This window comes from Hyla sarda, chromosome 1 (assembly GCF_029499605.1).
Source record: "Hyla sarda isolate aHylSar1 chromosome 1, aHylSar1.hap1, whole genome shotgun sequence".
NCBI classification, from domain to species: Eukaryota; Metazoa; Chordata; class Amphibia; order Anura; family Hylidae; genus Hyla; species Hyla sarda.
In genome coordinates, this window is record NC_079189.1 from 517,118,454 (window position 1) to 517,142,978 (window position 24,525).

Here is a 24,525-nt window from a genome sequence, read left to right on the forward strand (position 1 = left end):
CTTCCAAAAGTAAAAACTTGTCAATTTTTTAATGCAAACACAAAGTAGACATATTGTATATGTGAATCAATATGTAATTTATTTGGAATATCCATTTTCCTTTCAAGCAGAGACTTTCAAAGTTAGAAAAATGCTAAATTTTCAAAATTTTCATGAAATTTTTAGATTTTTTACCAAGAAAGGATACAAATATCAGTGAAATTTTACCGATAACATAAAGTAGAATATGTCACGAAAAAACAATCTCGGAACCAGAATGATAAGTAAAAGCATTCCAGAGATATTAATGTTTAAAGTGACAGTGGTCAGATTTTCAAAAAATGCCCAGGTCATGAAGGTGAAAATGGGCTGGGTCATGAAGGGGTTAAGTCAGGTGATTGGCTGGACCATTTTATTTTCTTTCTTTAAAACCATTTGAGTTTCCTTGGTGGTGTTTGAGATCATTTTCTTGCTTTGTTTCATCTTCATCATCCTGGCAGATTGTAGCAGATTGTTGTCAAGAATATCTTGGTAAATTTTTCCATCAATCCTTCCTTTAATTTAGTGAAGTTTGACAGTACCATTTGCTGAAAAGCCGCCCCACACCATGATGTTCCCACCTCCAAACTTTACTGTTCGTATGGTGTTTTTAGTGTGATGTGCTGTGTCATTCCTCCTCCATGGTGTGTATTATGGCATCAAAACAGTTCTGTTTTGCTCTCATCTGACCACACTATATTCTCCCAGTATTTTACTGGATTTTCCAAATGTTGTGCAGCAAACTTTAATGAATGTTACCATACTTTTTCTTTAGCAATACATTCTTTCATGGTGAGCATGCATACAGGCCATGGCGACAGAGTGGTGCATTACTATTTTTTTTGAGACTTAAGTACCTGCTTATACCAATGTATTTTAATTAGAAATATTGTGAATAATACATACCTGGTCGAGGCAAATTTATGATGAAATGATTATCTTTCCTCTTCTGTATTATGGACCAACATTGCTCGCTGGAACATTCAGAAGCTTAGGAATGTGTTTTGCAACAATTAGGTTGTGAAGGTCTTGAGACAGCTCTTTGCTTTTACCATCATGAGATGTGTCTTGTGTGACACCTTGGCAATGAGACCTTTTTGTAGGCCATCAGTTGGGACTGAACCAGCTGATACTGATTTGCACTGACAAGGGGCTGAATTGCTTTTTATTTACTGATTTAAGCTATTGTCTTGGCTTTCCATGCCCTTTGCACCTCTTTTGCTTCATGTGTTCAATACTTTTTTACTCTGCATTTCATATTATTACATAGAACTTAATTTCTGATCTTATTTTTTTTGTTTCTTTGAATGCATGAATTACTAGGGTTGTTACCAATATCTGGTTATAACATTTTATGTCAATAGCACCTTTGAAATTATATTTAGTGAGAAAAATGGTGACATGATCAACACTTATTTAACCCGCAGTATATTCTGTGTATATGGCATAAATCTCTAGCAAAGCTAAAACTCTTTTAGGGTACATTCACATGTACTGTATCCACTGCTGGAGTTTGATATTTACGAATGTCTATCTGCATTTTTGTGCTTTGTGAACATGGCTTTAGAGCAGTGATGGCGAACCTATGGCATGCGTGCCACAGGTGGCACACCGAGCCCCCTCTGTGGGCACGCGGCCATAGTTTGCCAGGCAGGGCAAACCGGGACATCCCTGTGTCCCGAAAGATCTTTCTGCAGCCCCGCGTTCACTTTAAAAATGCAGGGGCTGCTGCGAGGTAGCGTACGCAGGGACGTCACTGACATCCCGTGCGTGCGGCCATAGGAACGGAGGAGCGGAGCATCGAAGAGGAGGACGCGCGCTGGCCGGCATGGTAAGTTACAAGCTACACTTCAGCTTTGGTGCTCCGACCACCGCTTCTCTGGTCTCGGGACCTACTGCTATGGCCTATAGGCCATAGCAGTAGGTCGTGACCCCGGACCGGAGGAGAGGTGGACGGAGCACTGAAGTGGGGCAGTACACAGACATACAGCCTTCAGCCATACACTGTATATGGCTGAAGGCTGTATGTCTGTGGGGGAACATACTGCCAACCTAATGTGGGGGAACTACAACCTAATGTGGGGGAATATACTGCCAACCTAATGTGGGGGATCTGCAACCTAATGTGGGGAAACTGCAACCTAATGTGGGGGAACTGCAACCTAATGTGGGGGAACTTCAACCTAATGTGGGGGGACATACTGCCAACCTAATGTGGGGGAACTGCAACCTAATATGGGGAAACTGCAACCTAATGTGGGGGAACTGCAACCTAATGTGGGGAAACTGCAACCTAATGTGGGGAAACTTCAACCTAATGTGGGGGGGACATACTGCCAACCTAATGTGGGGGAACTACAACCTAATGTGGGGGAACTACAACCTAATGTGGGGGAACTATACTGCCAACCTAATGTGGGGGAACTCCAACCTAATGTGGGGGAACTATACTGCCAACCTAATGTGGGGGAACTATACTGCTAACCTAATGTGGGGGAACTACAACCTAATGTGGGGGAACATAAAGCCAACCTAATGTGGGGGAACTATACTGCCTACCTACAGTGGGGGAACATACTGCCTACCTACTGTGGGGGAACATACTGCCTACCTAACGTGGGGGAACATACCGCCTACATAATGTGGGGGAACTGCAACCTAATGTGGGGGAACTATACTGCCAACCTAATGTGGGGGAACTACAACCTAATGTGGGGGAACATAAAGCCAACCTAATGTGGGGGAACTACAACCTAATGTGGGGAAACTATACTCTCTACCTACTGTGGGGGAACATACTACCTACCTACATTGCTTTTTCTAAACTTAAACCTCAGTATTCTGATTTCATTGCTGTGCTGGCACTTTGATGGGAAAAAAAGTTGGCATGCATTACGGTTTGGGCACTCAGGCTCAAAAAGGTTCGCCATCACTGCTTTAGAATATGTTCACACAGGTCTGATATGCTGCCGATTTGTTGCAAATTTAGATTCAAATTTTTTGGGCAAGCCCCATCGTTGCTCAAAAAATGTTGTGCAAACTCACAATTTTGCGCAATTTTCCTACTCTGCACTATCACAGGGAATCATAAATCCCACCATCTCAATTGCCCCCAATGTATTTGAAATCTGCAGTTGCATATTTTGCTGCAGATCCACATTGGTTCTGCTGCAAAATCTGCTCTAAATGTGCATAATTTTTACAGCATGAACTGACATGCTGTTGACTTAAATTGTATTCTCACGCTTAAAAACTTGTCCGACCTCTTAGACCCTGCCCACTTCATCTCGAGAATGGGGTCACATTTCTGAGGTCAGCACGCACTTCATGCACTGTCTATGGGAATGCCAGAGATACCCGAGTACAGCACTCTGGAATCTCTGTCAGTCTCATAGACAATGTATGGAGCCAATACCACCGTTTCATGCAGCACAGAGAGGCGGGGATCTGCTCTGAAGATGTCAGACCCCATAATCCACCAACTAGGAGATATGTTTTTAAGGGTTTTGAACCTGGGCTGTGGTTAATAGCCAGAACTAAGTGATCTCCACTGTGAAGACAGTAGTACCATGCGTCATCGGTGGTTTAGGGGCTTAACTGATTTTTAGTCATGGCAGCTCGAGGCCTGTGGAAAAATGTTTTTAGCAATTCCCATTAAAATAAGAATAAAAAAAAAAAATGGAAACAAAAAAGCCACAAACAAATTTGGAATCACTGCGTGCATAAATGTCCGAATTATTAAAATGTTATGTTAATGAAACCGCACACAGAATGGCATAAAGGGGGGGGGGGGAACCCAAATGCCAGAATTGGGTCTTTGCAGACAAAAAAATCATAAGCTACAGGCATATTAAATAATTATTTTAAGTTGTAGATTTTTAAAGTACTAAAGCATGATGAAAAACTATACATATGGCTCTGTAGATGTGAAAATTTAAAGGGGTACTCCATTGGAAAATTATATATTTTTTTTAAATCAACTGGTGCCAGTAAGTTAAGCAGATTTGTAAATTACTTCTATTTAAAAATCTTAATCCTTCCAGTACTTATCAGCTGCTGTATGCTCCAGAGGAAGCTCTTTTCTTTTTGAATTTCTTTTCTGGCTGACCACAGTGCTCTCTGCTGACACCTCTGTCTGTGTCAGGAACTGTCCAAAGCAGGAGCAAATCCCCATAGCAAACCTATTCTGCTCTGGACAGTTTCTGACATGGACAGAGGTGGCAGCAGAGAGCACTGTGATCAGACAGAAAAGAACTATACAACTTACTCTGTAGTATACAGCAGCTGATAAGTACTGGAAGGATTAAGATTTTTAAATAGAAGTAATTTACAAATCTGTTTAACTTTCTGGCACTAGTTGATTTTAAAAAAAATTGTTTTCCTCTGGAGTACCCCTTTAAGGATTATGGCCCCAAAATTTTTGATTTCCTGTGTCATTAAAGTGTTAGTGTCATTAATGTACACTTTTAACATGTCATCCAGACATTACTTAAAAAAAGTGGTGATGGCTTGATTTATTGCACCATGATCTGTGTTTTTTATGATTTTTGCATGCGTGTGACTTTTTTGATCCCTTTTTTTTTCTGGTATGTGGCATAACCAAAAATCAGCAATTCTTACTTTTGGTAGTTCTTTTTTCTGTTTGTTGAATTTTAATTGGGGGGTTGTTTTATACTTTAAAAACCATTTTTGACAACTTCATATTACTACTATACACGTTTTTAGTCTTCCTAGGAGACATTTCAATGTTTATATGAATATGTTCTAATGTATTAAACATTGTGCATCCTCAACTTCTAGGAAATGACCAGTAGATTAAAAGCAGATTGACAGCAAAAACAAAAAAAAGCCTAATCTAGTCTGTTGTTATATTATTTCCTTTTTATTTTACCATGAGAAAGCTATGTTTATCCAGCTATACATTATTTCACTAAGGGTACATTCCCACACGGCGTATTTTCTGCGTATTTGCTGCTGCGTATTTTATTTTCTCTGTTGAAGTCAATGGGTAGGAAAAAACGTAGCACCAAATACGCAGCAAATACGCAGCAAAATACGCCGTGTGGAAACGTACCCTTACTGTGAATTCACCACCCACATCTGCTGAGCCTTATTTCACCACCAAAAAGTGACCAATAAGCAACTATCCCCTACACTGTGCATCTTCTTTTTCAATATTTCTCTATTATCTAAATACGTTTTAGTGGATTAAACATTATGTACCCTGAGCTAAAAGAAGAAAAAAGTAGAAATTATAAATTATTACGTGTAAGCTTCAACCTTTTACACATTTGGCTCAATATCTGAAATAAGGTAATACTAAATATTTATTTTTGCAGAAACAAAGAGGTAACAATCCCCTTTAAAGGTAATCCATAACGTTTTTATAGATACATTTTTGAAAACTGGACTTCATTTCTGGATAGTTCAGTGGAGTTGCAGTTGGCTGAAGGAAAGCTCTTAGAGGGTTGTTGTGAATGTTGTGTATTCTAAGAAGAGACTGGTGGCCACAAGGATCTGATGTGGGTTTTATACTTTTTAATATGCTTGTAAGAGACATAGGAGAAGGTTTAGCAGGTAAGGTTTGCCTGTTTGCCGATGACACAAAAATTCCTGGAGAATATGAAAAATTATTTTGATTTACTGGATAAACAACTGGAAACTGCAGTTCATTGTTTCCTAGTGTAAAATGTAAAGTCTACTTGAGGAAATGGATTCTTCTGTCTCAGTATTGTATCTAGAGTTTTGTGTTAGCCAGGACTTCAGAAGAAAAGTATCCTGCGCAGGCGGGAAAGCAAGCTGAATTTTGTTTTCATAACTAGAGGTATAACCAGCAAGAAGAGGGAGATTGTGATCCTGCTGTATAGAGCTCTAGTGAGATCGCACCTGGAATACTATATCCAGTTCTGGAGACCTCACCTACAAAACAATACTAATAAGTAGAACAGGTCCAAAGATGGACTACAAAAATTGTGAAAGATTTTAATAAAATATATCAGAAGACACTTAAACAACTTAAAGGGGTACTCCCATGGAAAACTTTTTTTTTTTTTAATCAACTGGTGCCAGAAAGTTAAACAGATTTGTAAATTACTTCTATTAAAAAATCTTGATCCTTCCAGTACTTTTTAGGGGCTGTATACTACAGAGGAAATGGTTTTCTTTTTGGATTTCTCTTAGATCACGACCACAGTGCTCTCTGCTGCCTCTGCTGTGCATTTTAGGAACAGTCTGGGGCAGCATATGTTTGCTATGGGGATTTTTGTCCTGCTCTGGACAGTTCCTAAAATGGACAGCAGAGGTGTCAGCAGAGAGCACTGTGGTCGTGACATAAGAGTAATGCAAAAAGAAAACCATTTCCTCTGTAGTATACAGCCCCTAAAAAGTACTGGAAGGATTAAGATTTTTTAATAGAAGTAATTTACAAATCTGTTTAACTTTCTGCCATCAGTTACATAGTTACATAGTTACATAGTTAGTACGGTCGAAAAAAGACATATGTCCATCAAGTTCAACCAGGGAATTAAGGGGTAGGGGTGTAGGGGTAGTTGATCTATAAAAAAAATAAATAAATAAATAAATAAAAGTTTTCCACTGGAGTACCCCTTTAATCTTATGGTCTGGATAAAAGAATGGAAAGGGGGTAACTAAAGAAAGTCTTTAGATATACTAAAGGATGAAATAAAGTTCAGGATGGAAATGTTTAATATATTAAAGAAATAACAGATAGTTTATGGAAATTTCAAGCAGATTTGGTTGGACGATCTCCAGTAAGTGACTATAGATAGACATATTTGGAAGAAACAGTAGTGAAAAGAAGGGGGGCTCACTAAATCTGTATCAAGGGGGTGCGCTCCAGTGAAAGATACATGAACCAACTGCTGAACCAGAGTTTCACTGAAGAAATACGGGCGCACACCACCAATATTATATATTTTATACCGTAATCAAAATACAAAAATATTTATTTTATTGAAATATATTGACATATTTCAATAAAATAAATATTTTTGTATTTTGATTATGTAATATTGGTGGTGTGCGCCCGTATTTCTTCAGTGAAACTCTGGTTCAGTAGCTGGATATTTGGAAGAAACATCCAGACAGTACGTCCTACAAATGGCAGACTAGATAGACTAGTGGTCTTCAACCTGCGGATCTCCAGATGTTTCAAAACTACAACTCCCAGCATGCCCGGACAGCCAACGGCTGTCCGGGCATGCTGGGAGTTGTAGTTTTGCAACATCTGGGGGTCCGCAGGTTGAAGACCACTGAGATAGACTATGTGGCCTTTTTTCTGGCATCAATCTTCAATGCTTTTAATACCCATGTATGGGGGGGGGGGGGGTACCACATTAATTTGTAATAAGTTACTTATTACATCTATATTACTGGATGCTGAGTAAGTATTGGATGACATCTTGCAAACACTGTAATGAATATTTGCTCACAAGAAATCTCCATCAACTATTAAAGAAAATATCAAGTGTATGGCAAAAAAAAGATGCGGTGAGTTAAATTTATAAACTCATCATAGTATTTATATAGGACTGTACATTACTTATCACAAATCATTTAAAGTACAAACAAAAAACCCATACATGTGGCACATATTACCTAAATTTAAGTAAGGCAGAAAAAAGTTAGGACGTTACCTTCAGATGTTCAGGATGTTGGAAACGTAAAAGCAATCGATGTCGAGTCGTCCCACTTGTTAGCCTTACACTCCTCTGCTCTCTCCGGAGCTGCGGGAACATGAAATGCTTGCTACAGCTTTATTCTGATGCATGATAAAATGTGTCTATCCATCAAAACCTAAATGTGGGATTCTTTTATCTCCCTCTCTCTCTTTTAAAAAAAAATAAAAAATTCCCAGTCTAGAAGAAGGCTTATTTCTGACCAGTCAGCTTGGTCTTTTAAAGTTGCTCCAGGATGATGCTCACCATGTGTGGCAGGGTCTCCTGTGGTTTGTTATTTTACTTCAATGGAGGGGGGGAGGATCCCAACAAAGCATACTGACCACACTGCATATCAAAATGTAACCATGGAAGCAATTGTCCACTTGTCAGAGCCTCCCAGAAATGATCCGGCCATTCACTTCATTGAATCAATATTGAAGCTTTTAAGATTTATTAGCCTGGGGAATGCTAAGTGCAATGTTTTCCATTGCAGTCTTTGGGAATGTTGATTAAACAAATTATTTCCTAGTTATTATGTAGTTGTTACGTAATGTTCACTGACCTCATCCCTTTGTTGTCCTTATATCGATGAGCTGCCTTATAAATGTATACTGCGGGCCCTCAGGTATAAGCATGACCAATTCACAAATACCTTGTAAAAAAAAAAATAATAATAATAATTGACAAAATTGTATTTCCTAGTAAAGATTAAATATTTATAAATAAATTATTTATAAATAGATTAAATATTTATAAATAAAAAATTGATTAAAAAAATTCTAAATATTTTTTCAAGTTACTGCAGTTCGTTAAATATAACAGAAAACGGGTGTACGGCTTTTTTTTTTTTTTTAACAGTATATGATAAAATAACACTGAAAAACAGTGTGCTACCATTTTTGTGTTGTGTTATTCATTGTATCCAATAGGATTTACAATCTAAAGCCATGTTTCAAATTCCATTTTCCTCTTTTGTTTGTGGATTTCTGCATTTCCTTTTTGCAGAATCAGTGCAGAATTTATGCAGAATTTCTGGGCGCACAACAAGCAGATTCTGTATGGACTTCAAGGGGATTCTGACTCTGATTTCCGCCAAATTAAAAGACAGGTTCAATGTTTTTGCAGAATTGGAAATGCAGAATTTCTGCAGCTGAAATGCAGAATTTCTGTGGCGGAAATTCCTCCGTGTGAATGGGATGGCGGAATCCCCATTTAACACAATGTGCAGTAAATGTTGCAGAGTTCCGCTATGCAAACATATTAAATTGCCATCTTGAGCACACACAAAAAAAAAAAACACAAGGACTACATTCATAGAAAGTAAAATAACCTCTTCCCATTTTATTAGACAGAGGTAGAAAACTGGAGAATTTGGGTCAGTGTTTCCCACCATAGTGCCTCCAGCTGTTGCCATAGGACAACTCCCAGCATGTTGGCTGTCATTGGCTGTTTGGGCATGCTGGGAGTTTTTGTTTTGCAACAGCCAGAGCCCCATTGGTTGGGAAACACTGAAACACTAGAGGACAGTCATACACAATGAGAAAGTAGAAGCTCCTGGAAGATATTATATATATATATATATATATATATATATATATATATATATATGTATATATATATATATACACACACACACACATATACATATATATATATATATATATATATATATATATATTCAGATACCATATTAATGGTCCTGTTCTATTTAATATATTCATTAATGACCTTGTAGAGGGGTTGAATAGTAAAGTAGCAATATTTGCAGATAAATACATAGAAAAAAGATAGACCAGCTCACTGCCCTGTAGAAGTAGCCACTGGAAGGATAGTAAGTGGAGGAGCACGGATGCAGGTTAAGCCGGAGAGCCAGTTGCAATAGAATCCAAGAAGGAAAAAGAAATCCAGCTTCCCCGAATATGTGAGATAACTGTATAAAAATACAAAAATGTATTTCATCCTTTATAAATCAATGAGATGGTGAAAATGAAAAGCATAGCTGAAACGCCAATGTGTTTCGAACCATATGGTGCCATGACTAAGAACCATATGGTTCAAAAGGCGTCGGCGTTTCAGCTATGATTTTAATTTTCACCATCTCATTGATTTTTAAAGGATGAAATACATTTTTGTATTTTTATACCGTTATCTCACATATTCGGGGGAGCTGGATTTCTTTTTCCTTCTTGGATAATATTTGCAGATGATACTAAACTCTGTAAAGCGGTAAACACAATAGAGGACAGTGCACTGTTACAAATGGATCTGGAAAGGTTGAAGGTTTGGGCTGGGAAGTGGCAGATGAGGTTCAACACTAATAAATGTAAGGTAATGCACATGGGGAAGAAAAATCCGGGCTGGGATTATGAATTAAATGGAAGAACACTTGGGACGACTGACGTGGAAAAGGACTTAGGAGTCTTAGTTAATAGTAAATTTAGCTGTAGTGACCAGTGTCGGGCAGCTGCTGCCAAGGCAAATAAAATCATGGGGTGCATCAATAGGGGCATAGATGCCGGCACACCTAGAATACTGTGTACAGAGATCTCTCCCATGATCTATTTATACCCAGGACTGTATCTATAACAAGGGGCATCCTCTAAGTCTAGAGGAAAGAAGGTTTCTACACCAGCGCAGATGGGGGTTCTTTACTGTAAGAGCAGCGACACTGTGGAATTCTCTACAGAGGTGGTGGTCATGCATTTTTGGAGAATAATAACATTACAAGTTATAGATTCTAGATCTATAGGGACAGAATGTTGATCCAGGGATTTATTCTGACTTCCATATTTGGAGTCGGGAAGGAATTTTTACTTATAGTATGAGGGTTTTTGCCTTCCTCTGGATCAACTGAGTAGGGACTCATTAGGGATATAGGTTGAACTTGATGGGCTCTGGTCTTTTTCAACATTATGAACTATCAACCCAGGACCCCACAACTGAACAGCAATATCCCTAACCAAAATTCTACATTTCATCTTTTCCGGTTGTCCCTGTTTCATTATCCAACCAGGTCCCTTACAAATTGTTACTATCTGAGAACTCTGCATCTGTACAGCAACAAAAAGTAACATAACTGTATAGCATAGAAAGTGCCAACAATTACTATCTGTCTTTGCTTAATTCTTTCCTCACTTTATTATACTTTTTGTCCCTTTAATGTCAACTATTTAACCCCTGTAAGTGTCATGCACATGTACCATAACATATGAAATTTGATGTCTCTGGATGTTAACAACTTTTAAAACAAAAGGGGAACAGCTGGGCAGCTGCCCTCGAGTTACTAAGTCACAGTGGGGGCTTCTATAAAAACGTGCGCAGAATAAAAAGAAGGGCGTTACCAGTTGCTTTCAATTCGCAACCTTCATAGAAAATGCGTTCACATACAATTGGATTGTACTGAAAAAAAGTAAAGACGAATTATTGGGGTCACTGATTTTATGGTCAGTAACTGACCACGAGTCCAGGTGGTAGTTTGTGGCCATTGATGTAGCAATGAGAAGTTGTATAGAAGATTAAGAGTTTATTCTCCTAACCACAACCTGCTACTAGACTAAATAGGAAGGCATAGAAGGGGGACATCATCACCTAGAAGAAGACAGACTTCTTAGCTTCCATAGAACTGTGTTTCCCAACCAGGGTGCCTCTAGAAATTGCAAACTACAACTCCCAGCATGCCCAGACAGCCGTTGGCTGTCTGGGCATGCTGGGAGTTGTAGTTTTGCAACAGCTGGAGGCACCCTGCTTGGAAAACACTGATAGTATCCAGTACAGCTTCTTATATCCCTGATTTCCTGGTGATTTTGAATTAAAAGCAAAAGAACAACTGCATTAAAATTTTTAATTTCAAGGGCTATGTTTAAATAAATAAAAACCGTGAAAACAAAAACTGTCTTTTCTGGCTGCTGTGGCCTTGGAAAAGAGACATCAAGCCTAGATTTCCCTTTCTTGGCATATTTATAATTGTAACCATGGAGTGAGTGGTCCCATTGAGGTTATCAATTACTTGGTGCTTATTTGTCATTTGGCAGCCATATAATACATCTCAGTATCCTGCATGTAGGTCCCCAGAAGAAAATTAACATGTATCACTATTAGGCTACTTTCACACTGCCGTTGTGCCACGTCCGAAAACAGCTGTTAGGCTCTCTCTTTTTCTTTTTGCCTTTAACATCTGTTATCGGGATGGGGCACAACGGGCAACAATGGGTCCCGATGGATCCCATTGACTATAATGGGGTCCGTCGTGGGTGCTGTTGTTTTTGTAGCAGGAGTAGTGGGAGAAAAAGACATTGCAAGCACTATTTTTTCTCCCGCTATTCTCCCCTCCTTTTCTGTTGTCCGCTGCCTACCGGGTCACAACGGCAGTGTGAAGTGCCAGTGCTGGAGCCACCACTACCCAATCATCTTTACGTTGTAAGGCTGCATTCACATCACGATTGCAGCCTACGGCTGCCGGATTCAGCTGGGGGACAGGAAAACCGGGCACTCCCGTACCCCAGCCAGAACTCGGCCCCCTTCTCATTCATTTGAATGAGCCGGCTGGAGTCAAACAGTGACTCTGGTCGGCTCATTTTTGTCCCGTATCCGGTTTTGTGACCAGAACTACGGTTTTAGGTCCGGTCACAAAAATGAGTGGACCAGAGTCACTGTTTGACTCCGTTCGGCTCATTAAAGTGAATGGGTTTCAATGCTGGTCCGGCTGGGATACGGGAGCGCCCGGTTTTCCCGTCCCCCAAGCCGATCCGGCAGCCGTAGGCTGTAATAGTGATGTGAATGGAGCCTTAAACATATTTAAAAAACATAAAGCAATAAACAAACTGATATGAGAAAATGTTGGCTGCTTACTCCCTGCACTGCTCTAACACTCCTCCGCTGCACTTGGGTGATGATGAAAGGGATGCCACAGTGGATTAGCCAAATGAATAACGAACTGCTTCTTTCTAGTGAGAATGAAGAAAGGACTGAGATACTTTATAGAAACAAGCACTGTTTAGGAAGTGTAGAGTCATCTATTACATTATCTTACAGAACTGTGTAAGCAGGAATAATCCAGAAGTGCGCTAAATAATATTCTATCTCAGCTGGCTCATTCACTTGTTGAACAGAGTGGTTCTCATATACTTGAAGTCTTTCAAATGTTATGTCAAGATCTTTGACATGACAAGAATTTCAAAATCTATAAATCGTTTTATTGCAAGACAGCTGAGCATCTTTCTGACATTGGTCATTAGAGGAGATTTATCAAAACCTGTCCAGAGGAAAAGTTGCCCAGTTGTCCATAGCAACCAATCAGATCGCTTCTTTTATTTTTAACAAGGCTTCTGCAAAATGAAAGAAACAATCGAATTGGTTGCTATGGGCAACTCAGCAACTTTTCCTTTGCACAGGTTATGATAAATCTCCCCCATTGAGCCTGCAGCAGGCTCCAGCTGTGTCCTACGGCTGACACCAGCTGGCAGTGGCCAAGATCGGAGATAACTCTGATAATGGGTATTTAACCCCTTATATCCTACAGACAATTGCACCTGTGGCATCTGGACAATTAGCAAGTGCTAGTAGTCTACCTGTTCATTGATCATTCTCCCCACAATGTAATTGCACGGTGCCGATTGGTTAAGATGGCAGCCAGAGACCTACCCTTTTACCCATTCATCATATAAAAAAAACAAAAAAACAAGCAACATATTGGGGGGAATATTCAAAGACTTGTGGAATTCGTTTTTTTGGCACCTAAAAGAGTGTTAACTGTGCATCAGTGCCAGAATTGTAGTCTTATGGTCCCCTTGCCTTGAAAACTCACAAGAAAAAAAAAAACACTTGACATAAATTGCTGTGGCATGAAGGAGTTAAAGGGGTACTCTGGTGGAAAACTTTTTTTTTTTTTTTTTTTATAAACTGGTGCCAGAAAGTTAAACAGATTTGTTAATTATATAAACCTACAATACGCTACAAAAGAGCGTAAACCTTATGCCCCAATAATGAAACACAAATAGTATAAAAATATATATGGAAATTTTATTAAGTACCAAAACATAAATTAAAAATATATGATATAAAATAGGAAAAGAAAATTCGTACACAATCAATATAAATCCATAGATATAAGTTGATAAAAATTCATCTCAATTTACAACATGTAATAATTGATGATAATAAAAGCAGGATAAAAAAGGTATATATAAAGGGAGAGTTGAGTCCGGTAGATGGATGAAAATGTATATAAATGTATTGAATCTATATGTACATACAGGGGATAGGATAAGTGTACAGAAGTAACTAAGAATAAGGTGCAAGTGCTAAAAAACTGTAAACACTTCTTACATAGTGAAAAATATCACACAGTGAATAACTAAGCAAAGTGCAACGTGCTAGGAAAGCAGTGGTGTTAAAGCAACATAACATGTAATGTGTTAAATACAAAAACAAAAGTGCACAATAGAAGTGACAGTTAGATGAAATAGAAGGCAGAGGACATATAGATACCGGACTGGACCCTACACCTGCTATAAGTCTCCGACGCGTTTCGCCCGCAACAGGGCTTTCTCTCATGTTATGTTGCTTTAACACCACTGCTTTCCTAGCACGTTGCACTTTGCTTAGTTATTCACTGTGTGATATTTTTCACTATGTAAGAAGTGTTTACAGTTTTTTAGCACTTGCGCCTTATTCTTAGTTACTTCTGTACACTTATCCTATCCCCTGTATGTACATATAGATTCAATACATATATATACATTTTCATCCATCTACCGGACTCAACTCTCCCTTTATATATACCTTTTTTATTCTGCTTTTATTATCATCAATTATTACATGTTGTAAATTGAGATTAATTTTTATCAACTTATGTCTATGGATTTATATTGACTGTGTACGAATTTTCTTTTCCTATTTTATATCATATATTTTTAATTTATGTTTTGGTACTTAATAAAATTTACATATATATTTTTATACTATTTGTATTTCATTATTGGGGCATAAGGTTTACACTCTTTTGTAGCGTATTGTAGGTTTATATATTTGGTCTTCTGTCTTTTTAGACCCCTTTTCCACTTATTTTGAGGAGCCATTTTTTTGACTCTTTTTTAGGTTGTTAGATTTCTTAATTACTTCTATTAAAAAATCTTAATCCTTTCAGTACTTATTAGCAGATGTATACTACAGAGGAAATTACTCTGGACAGTTCCTAAAATGGACAGAGGTGTCAGCAGAGAGCACTGTGGACAGACAGAAAAGAAATTCAAAACGAAAATAATTTCCTCTGTAGTATACAGCAGCTAATAAGTACTGGAAGGATTAAGATTTTTTAATAGAAGCAATTTACAAATCTGTTTAACTTTTTGGCACCAGTTAAATTAAAAAAAAGTTTTCCTCCGGAGTACCCCTTTAAAGGAGATGTTTGGAATAAAAAAAATCCTATATAAAGTACCCTTTTGAGTTTTGGTATAATGATAGAGTCTAGGGTAGATAGGAGATCATGGTTTCTACTTGTTACACAGCATGTGCATAGGTTTTACTGCGTTAAAGTCAGAAGAAGGGAAACCATCATGCAATATGCTACATTTAAGTATTATAGTTTGTATTTTCTATGTTACTGCTACTTACTGTGAATCGGTTGTGACTTTCAGGATATATTTCTTCATACTATTCATCCCCCATCATCTTGGTTTTATCCAGCATCAGAGGAAAATACATCCTTTCATCTGTACTATGAATAAGAGATTGATAGGATTGTTCCCAGCATTTATGATCCCTGATCTTTTTGCACTCAACACTGACAATATAAAAATATAAAAAGAATAGTAAAATCATACTACAAAGGGAATGATCAATCATGGTACGAAAGGGCACATCATGAGTGGGGATAAAAGTAAGACGTCCATGATCTAAAGCCTGACTGCCAGCATTTCTAATGGCCGTAGTCTGGATGCATGAAGGAAACTATCACCAAGATGTTTTATTACATTACTGGTTTTCACCAAACAGATAGTAACACACATTGTTTGTAATTACCAATATTCTATGTTCTGACCTATTTTAACAACCCATTTTAACAACCCATTTTGGCCTTGAGGACACAGGTCATTTACATTTTTGTGTTTTTTTTCCCCTCGCCTTTTAAGAGTCATAACTCTTTATTTGTGGAGGGAAATTCATCTAGTGCTGCTTTACTAAGTACCTGGGATGCTCCTGAGTTCTGGAATGAAGTGCAGCGTTCATTCCTCTGGTTCTGACAGGGAAGGGTAGCTAATTACCCCCCACTCCCACCACCACTATTGGTAGCACACACCGCACTCTCTCTGCTCTCCTGGTTACCAAGAGAGGGAAACTAATAAGTTGACCTAGGTAACTAAAGGGGGAAACTAATGAGGGAACCTGGCTACCTAAATGGGCTACCTTAACAGGACCCATGGGGGGGCTTTTATCTACTTAGGCAACCTACCGAATGGGGGGTATCTATCTATCCCTCCCCACCCTGCCTAATTACCTACCTGCTTTACTGTACAGGACACCAAGGAGGGCCTTATTCTTCATTGGGGCCCTATATGTGGGTAGTATAAAGGTAGGGAGGGTGGTGAAAAAATGGCCAGATGGAGAAGATGAAAGTGAACCACTTGTCTACAAATGCACCTCATTTTTAACATTGGCTCAGGTTGTGTGAAAATGTAGGGCATATTTCAATTGTATAGTATAAGTTTGCACCATCTACTTCCAGATGAAGGAGCCCCTGTGGCTATGATGGAGACAGTGTGGCTGATGAAGATCCAGTGGTTGATGTTGTGAGGCCTATTCAGACTTTATAGGTGCAAAGCTGTTAACCTTGTAATGGGACACGGCAGGTGGTGGATCCTCTGGGCCTGTGTTGATGATGACGTGAGTTGTGCCAGGGAGCGCAGTCTAAGGTGCCGCTGGTTTTCACCAGAGCCCGCCGCAAGGCGGGATGGTCTTGCTGCGGCAGGCGGCACCCAGGTTGCTACCCCTGGCACGACTCGTCCACACAGGTAGCTTGGAGGTGGCGTGGCACAGAAGGAGACTCGCAGGATGTGGCAAGATGGCAGTAGGTCAGGGCAGGTAACACAGGTGCAGGGGAGGTAAGGTAGCAAGGAACAGGTACACGGTAACAAGACTTTCACTATGGCACTAGGTAACCAAAGATCCGGCAGAGAACCAAGGGAGGAGCTGATGTTTAAGGACCGGGTGCAGGTGTAGACACTTGATTAAATGAGCACTGGCCCTTTTAGAGTAAGAGCTCCGGTGTGCATGCACCCTAGGAGCTGGGGGCACGCGCACTGGGGTTGCGAGGACACGGAGAGGCGGAAGATGAGGGAGGTGAGTGACAGGCTGGGATTCGCATGCGGGCGCGTCCCGCAATGCGAATCCCAGCCCTGCTGGCAGTGGGGACATAAGCAGAGAGCAGGTGCTTTGGTCTCCCCCTCTTCTTTGGAATTCAGAGAGTTCCCCACTACATGAGACCAGGGGGTTTCTGGAAGAGGCAAAGTAGAGAGTAGGGGTGGATGTTGGAACACAGGGGCCAGACGAGGTAAATGCCGTGTTCATGCAGGTTTTTTATCCAAAGGAAGTTCCTCCTGTCTCTCGGCAAAACATCAATTCGAGTGGCTAAATGGATACATTCGCTTAGGTTAGCCAGAGAATCTCGTGCAGCGAGAGCATCCTTGATTCTAGAGGAAAGTCCTTTTTTAAAGGTAGCACACAAGGCCTCGTCGTTCCAAGAAAGTTCAGAGGCAAGAGTGCGGAACTCAAACGCGTAGTCGCCAATGGAGGAGGTCCCTTGGCAGAGGTTCAGTAGAGCCGTCTCAGCAGAGGAGGCTTGCACGGGTTCTTCAAATGCATTGCAGAATTCTGCAAGGAAGGCTGACAGGTTCAAGGACACCGGATCTCTACGATCCCAGAGAGGAGTAGCCCAGGCTAAAGCTTTTCCAGACAGTAGACTGAACACAAACACTTTAGCACGCTCCGTCGGGAACAGATCTGCCATGAGTTGTAGGTGGATAGCACACTGTGTCACAAAACATCTACACAGCTTGTGATCTCCGTCATACTTAGAAGGCAAGGACAAATGAAGCTTGGTCCCAGGAGAAGCTGCAGACACAGGAGGAGGCTCAGGAACAGGTGGCTCCTGCTGTTGCTGTTGTTGCTGCTGAGCGGCAAGAAGCTGTTGCATCATGGCTGAGAGTTGATTCAGTTGTTATACCTGACAAGCTAACTGCTTCGACTGTTGGGAAGATCTGAGACATCTGGCAAAGGCACCCCAGCGGGATCCATGGCCGGATCTTACTGTAACGGGACACGGCAGTTGGTGGATCCTCTAGGCCTGTGTGGATGATGATGTGAGCCGTGCCAGGGAGCGTAGTCTAAGGTGCCGCTGGTTTTCACCAGAGCCCGCCGCAAAGCGGGATGGTCTTGCTGCGGCAGGCGGCACCCAGGTCGCTACCCCTGGCACAACTTGTCCACACAAGTAGCTGGGAGGTGGCGTGGCACAGAAGGAGACTGGCAGGATGCGGCAAGATGGCAGGTCAGGGCAGGAACACAGGTGCAGGGGAGGAAAGGTAGCATGGAACAGGTACACGGTATCAGGGACACAGGACTTTCACTATGGCACAAGGTAACCAAAGATCCGGCAGAGAACCAAGGGAGGAGCTGATATTTAACCCCTTAAGTACCAAGCCCATTTTGACCTTAAGGACCAAGCCAATTTTATTTTTGCATTTTCGTTTTTTCCTCCTCGTCTTCTAAAAATCGTAACTCTTTTATATTTTGATCCATAAACTAGTATGAGGGTTTGTCTTTTAATAACATTATATTTTAATAGTTCGGACATTTACACATGCGGCGATACCAAATATGTGTATAAATTATTTTTTTTTTTTACACTTTATGGGGGTAAAATGGAAAAAAAGGACATTTTTATTGGGGGAAGGGATTTTTCAGGGTTTTTTTTGTATTACTTTTTTTACTTTAATTTTTACACTTTAATAGTCCCCGACTATTTATAGCAAACCTTTGATTGCTAATACTGTTCAGTGCTATACATAGGACATAGCACTGATCAGTATTTTCGGTCATCTTCTGCTCTGGTCTGCTCGATCTCATACCAGAGTAGAAGACTCCAGGAGACGGCCGGAGCCAGGTGAGGGGACCTTTGGCCGCCATGCTGGATGATCGAATCTGTATTGATCACGGCATCTGAGGGGTTAATGGTGGACATCCGCTGATAGCAGCCGGGACCTGCCGTGCACCGGTGCTCGCGGTCATTGTGGAGCGTAACTGTATGTCATGGTGTGTTAAGTACCACGGCACCATGACGTACATTTTTTATTTATTTTTTTTACTTTTTTATTAAATTTTTTATTGATCAGAAAAGTACATACAAAATTGTAATAAATAAAGAGAACCACACCATTGAATTTATACCCCCACCCACCCCCCTCCCTTACCCAAAGAAGACACACACAAAAAAAATAATGTATTACACCTGCTTTCTACTCTATCCTTCAAAATCCATCTCATATCTATAATCCTTCTCGCATGGAACAATCCCAACAATATTGTTTTACGGTTTCTCTTGTCCCCCTGAAAAACTGGGTCTACTCCTAATAGGGCTTCTTCTGCCCATCAGTCCATCTTAACCTTCCATTCCCTTTCAATTGCCTCCTTCACCTCCCTCCAGAAGGCGTTGATCCATATGCAGGCCCAAAGCATGTGTCACATATCAGCTCCCTCCTGCCCACACTTAGGGCATGCGATGAATCCCTGCCCCCCTATGTTCTTCCTCAGTTCAGGTGTATAATAGAGCCTATAAACAATGTTAAACTGGGTCATCTTAAACTGCGTCAATTGTCGTTAAGGGGTTAAGGACCGGGTGCAGGTGTAGACACTTGATTAAATGAGCACTGGCCCTTTAAGAGTAAGAGCTCCAGCCCGCGTGCCCTAGTAGGTGGGGGCACGCGCGCCGGGGCTGTGAGGAAGCAGAGAGGCGGAAGATGAAGGAGGTGAGTGACAGGCTGGGATTCGCATGCGGGCGCATCCCACGTTGCGAATCCCAGCCCCGCCGGTAGCGGGGACATAAGCAGAGAGCACTCACAGCCGGCGTATCCGGCCGAAGCGCAGGTGTTACACACTTGACATGATAGCACGTGTCTAAGCAGGTTTCACCTTGACATGCATAAGGTGAACAAACGTTATGTGTCCCTTTCCACTACACACACCTAGTCAGTAAGTACAGGGCCACAATAAAGAAGAAATGTATACCATAACAGATGTTCATTTCTTTCCTGTAATCTAGTAGGAGACATGAAAAACTGGTTATTCCACCATCGGTTTACATATAGACTGTTTTTGGATACAAATGTCCTTGTTCCTTACTTACTTACTGTTGGCAAAATAAAGAAAGCATAGTATTTTTACAGGCTTCGTTCTCCTTTCATGCACATACTGATGTGTCCACCCTTACCTTACTGATAATTCTGTTTCTTGCTGCAAAACCCCTTAATGGCCTGCAATTCCCACTATAATCATTTTGTGACCACACAGACACATATGGCATACACAGAGCATTGCAAAATCTTTTTTTTTTTTCAAAACCTATCATCTTGTGCCACTCACCAAATACATGGTTTCTAAGTAGCAGCATGCACGTTTAACCACCATTCCATTTACTTGAGTTAAATAATATCTCTTAACTTTGTGATAAAGACAATGGGTGGAACTTAAAGGGACACAGCGGTTGTTAAAGACACACTTAGGCTGTGTTTACAAGATGGAATTTCCGTGTGGAATTCAGCATTATAATTCCGCAAAGAGATTCCACAGCAATGGGATTCTGCTGCACTGTTCACATGGCAGAAAGAATTCCAGTGTCCACAGAAAGAATAGACATACTGGGGGGGATTCATCAATCTATATAGAGTCATTTTAGGTGTATTTTCTTGCACAAGGATATTTCCTGCGTTCTTTTTGTGTGTCTTTTTTGGTGGAACTTTTTCTAAAGATGTCACCCTTCAGGTGTACCATAGAGCCGTTCTTCTGGTAGACATGAATTTATTAACTGTGTCTTTTTTTTTTTTTGCGCAAAAAAAGGACGCAAGTGTAATTTTCTTGTGCAAATATACACCAGCTCCGAGCACACGTACAAGTTTGCCTTATATTTTTTTCAAGAGCTGAGATTCTATTACTGCACATGATTCACACAGACCCGTGCGCAAGTTTAGTAAATTTTGCGCAGCTAAATGACAAATACACGCAGCAGAAAGGGGTAAAAAAAAGCTCTACCATACACTGATGTTGATGAATCCCCCCCATTGTATCTATTCTGTCTGTGGCATCGGCACGGAAATGCATTGCCATATGTGACGACACATATCGAGCGGCCCTAACATGCCGGAGCTCCGCTGTCAGGGAGATGTCTGCACGGAAATGTTCTGTGCGGACATTCACCCATCTGAACATAGTGTGGTACTTTTGGAATAATCAGCCATAAGGACAACAGTTGGTAAGTTGTATTGTGGAGGGCAAGTATTAAGTCATTGTGGTTACACTGCTGTCACACTGAAATGTTGCCAATATAGCTGTGATAGAATTTAAGTATAGGGGATAAGTGTCTGTGGGCAGCAGGCGCCAACTTATTAGACAGCGCTAAGACCGCTTGGAAATGCACCGTCTCCATAGACGGCAAGGCATTTATAAGTGGATTCCGCAGAAAGAATTGACATGTCAGGACGGAATTTGAATTTCCCCAGTGTTTCAGCAGTGGAAATTCTGCAGCAGAATCCCATTTAAAACAATGGAAGTCTGCTGTAACATTTAATACATTACTACTTGTCTACGGGACTAAAAAGGAGCAAATTCTACTTGACAATTTACTTGTCCGGACCAATTTTTGCTTTTACACTCTAATTTTTTCCTCCTCGTCTTATGATAGCCATAACTAACTACTATGATGATACCTTTTAATTTTTCAATAACATATTCTCCGAACCACCCCAAAAAAAAGATATATATATATATATATATATATATATATATATATATAATATGTGAAGTGAAATTGAAATAGTAAAAGATAACTTAGCAAATTTGGTGGTTTTCTTTTCTACGCCATTTATCTTGTGGTTGAGCTAAAATGTTAGTTTGATACATTAAGTCGTCTGATTTCAGCAATACCAGATTTGTATAGTTTCCGTCATGTTTTACTAATTTAAAAAAAATTCTGAACTTTTTTGAATTTTTTTAATTGCCATTTTTTGACCCCTGTAGCTTTTATTTTTTTCGCATACCAGGCTGTATGAGGGCAAATTTTTTGCGCCATAATTTGTTTTTTTGTATCGGTACTATTTTAGCATTGATCTGAGTTTTTAATCGCTTTTTAACTTTTTTTTTTACATTTAGGTCATTTACTGTATGGGATGCATAATGTTATATTTTAATAGTTCGTACAATTACACAAGCAGTGATACTAAATATGTTTATTTTTATTATGTTTACATGTTTTATATAGGAAATGGGGGTGATTTGAACTTTTAACATGGAAGGGGTTAATGTGTGTCTTAATTTTTTTTTTTTTTACACTTTATTAGACTTTTAGGAGGAATCATTAGATTCTTCATACAGATCAATAGAGTTCTATTGAACTCCATTGATCTGTGTGCTCTGCAATCCATTGACAGAGCCTAGTCCAGCCAGGATCTATCAATGACAGAGCCACCGACACCAGGGAAGCAGAGGTGGGGCGATCCACCCCTCTAGCCCACCAGGGAGCATTCACATGTCCCTTTAGATGCCGCTGTCAGCTTTAACAGCTGCGATCTAAAGGGTTAATAGCCAGCCGTGGCGATCGCCGCATGCTGGCTATTTGTGGCGGCCCCCGGCTACTGAGAACAGCTGAGGGCTGCGGAGTATGGAGTGGGCAGGAGTCCACTCCATACAGACTGCTGAGTTTGTCAGGTCCGGCCCCGCTTGCCCGAAGCAGGGCTAAGGGCCGGAAAAATTCACCTGCCCGGTGCCCAGGACCGAGATTTGCAATAGCCGGCGAGCCACAGATTGGGGACCACTGTAGGGTTGGCAATATGGCCACTATACATTCCAAGGTATATAGGATAGTAATCTCCTATAAATTACCCTATCCTTTCTCAATACAGAGATAATGGGGATATTTATCAAAATCTGTCAAGAGGAAAAGTTGCTGAGTTGCCCATAGCAACCAATCAGATCGCTTCTTCCATTTTCCAGAGGCCTTTTAAAAAATGAAAGAAGCGATCTGATTGGTTGCTATGGGCAACTGGTTGACATTTCCTCTACACAGGTTTTGATGAATCTCCCCCATTGTTATTAGAATACATTCCAGCCTCTAAGGGGGAGATTTATCATAACCTGTGGAGAGGAAAAGTTGACCATTTGCCCATAGCAACCAATCAGATGGCAAACTGATTGGTTGCTATGGGCACATGGGTAACTTTACCTCTGCACGGGCTGTAATAAATGTCCCCCAATGTTTGCTGAATGCATAAAGAAACCGGCTCAACTACAAAAACAAATGTCTCCCACAGAGAATCCTTCTGCCCTCACTAACCATGGCGCTCGCAGAACTCCGGCGTCATACGTCACACGCACGCTCAGGAATGACGGCGTGAACGTCGCCGATTGCGGACGTGGCTTGGGGACGCGCGCTCTCCCCTTGTCGGCTTTGGGCTGCGGGGGCGCGCAGGCAGGACGGTGGCCGAGATGAGTCCTGTCAAGAGAGCGGAGGCCGCGAGATGAAGGTGAGTGTGGGCAGTGCCAGGGCACCTGCCGTCCTGTACAAGTCTATAGCGGGAGAGGGGGAATGTGATGAAGCGTCCTGTAGGGGAGGTCACGTGTTACCGCAGGTGGCATCCCATTACTTATAGTGCACTCTTCGTGAGGGGGAGCTTTGTTTTCAAAAACATTTTTATTTTTGTTTTTTTATTTTTATTTTTTTTTAAACAAAAGTTTTATCTCTCCATTTATTTTAATTCTAATTTATAATGATCGACACATACATACATGTTCAGGTCTCTTAGTAATGGTAGCAGGGAGCATCATTGTCTCTGTGCAGGGTGATACCGGTGTAGCCTGTCCATCCTGTGCTGAGGTTTCGTCACTGTGTGAAATGCTTGACATTTTAATGTGAGGATGCAGCTAAAAATTGCTTTTGATCAACACAAGACACTAATCCTTTATGGCAGTGATTCCCCTCCCCCCCCCAACCAGTGTGCCTCCATCTGTTGCAAAACTACAACTCCCAGCATGCCCGGACAGCCACCGGCTGTCCGGGCATGCTGGTAGTTGTAGTTTTGCAACAGCTAGAGGTAGGCAGGTTTGGAAACACCGCTGTAGTGTATTGAAGAGTTTACTGCACGGTGATCTATGAATTTTTCCCTAAAAAGTTACCTGAGTTCTGTTTATAGTTTGTTTTGTAACATGTATCTGACATGTTATGTAAACAGAGAAGGGGCATTTTACATATAAACCACACTTCTGCATGGATCTTAAAGGGTGCCACAGATGCCACACAGCTGTGTTTGTCTTTTTATGTTTTTTTTTTTTTTTATTAATTGTGAAACAAAATTAAAAAAAATTCAACTGCATCTTGGGAGTACATAATGAGAGGACATTTTTTTCTCCCTTCCTCCTGTTCAATTTTTTTTTTTCTTTTTTTTTAGAAACTTAGCCGCCCTACAGGGGTTATGCAGGATCAGGAAAAACTGAGGGAATTCCATTTCTTAAAAAAAAAAAAAAAAAAAAATTACCAACTCCTGTCCTCAGGTTGTATGTTGTTTTGAAGTTC

At 40.6% G+C, this 24,525-nt stretch overlaps 2 protein-coding genes across 5 annotated transcripts in view; one reads left to right on the forward strand and one right to left on the reverse strand.

Moving 5' to 3' along the window:
• Positions 1 to 23,407, reverse strand: part of ADGRV1 (adhesion G protein-coupled receptor V1) — a 588,171-nt gene extending 564,764 nt beyond the window's left edge. For both annotated transcript variants that reach the window (XM_056538342.1, XM_056538334.1), the window contains exons 1-5: positions 23,290 to 23,407; positions 15,309 to 15,406; positions 12,546 to 12,640; positions 8,260 to 8,349; positions 7,674 to 7,763 (exon numbers count right to left, since the gene is read on the reverse strand). The gene's annotated coding sequence lies outside the window, so the exon portion shown is untranslated. The remainder of the gene's footprint in view (positions 1 to 7,673; positions 7,764 to 8,259; positions 8,350 to 12,545; positions 12,641 to 15,308; positions 15,407 to 23,289) is intronic.
• Positions 1 to 24,525, forward strand: part of LYSMD3 (LysM domain containing 3) — a 53,816-nt gene that overhangs the window by 8,521 nt on the left and 20,770 nt on the right. The window contains exon 1 of one of the 3 annotated variants that reach the window (XM_056538377.1): positions 23,362 to 23,479. The exons of 1 other annotated variant lie outside the window; for it this stretch is intronic. The gene's annotated coding sequence lies outside the window, so the exon portion shown is untranslated. Of the gene's footprint in view, positions 1 to 23,361; positions 23,480 to 23,500; positions 23,585 to 24,525 lie in introns of those variants that run through there. One more of the 3 variants, XM_056538386.1, reaches the window with a different exon arrangement.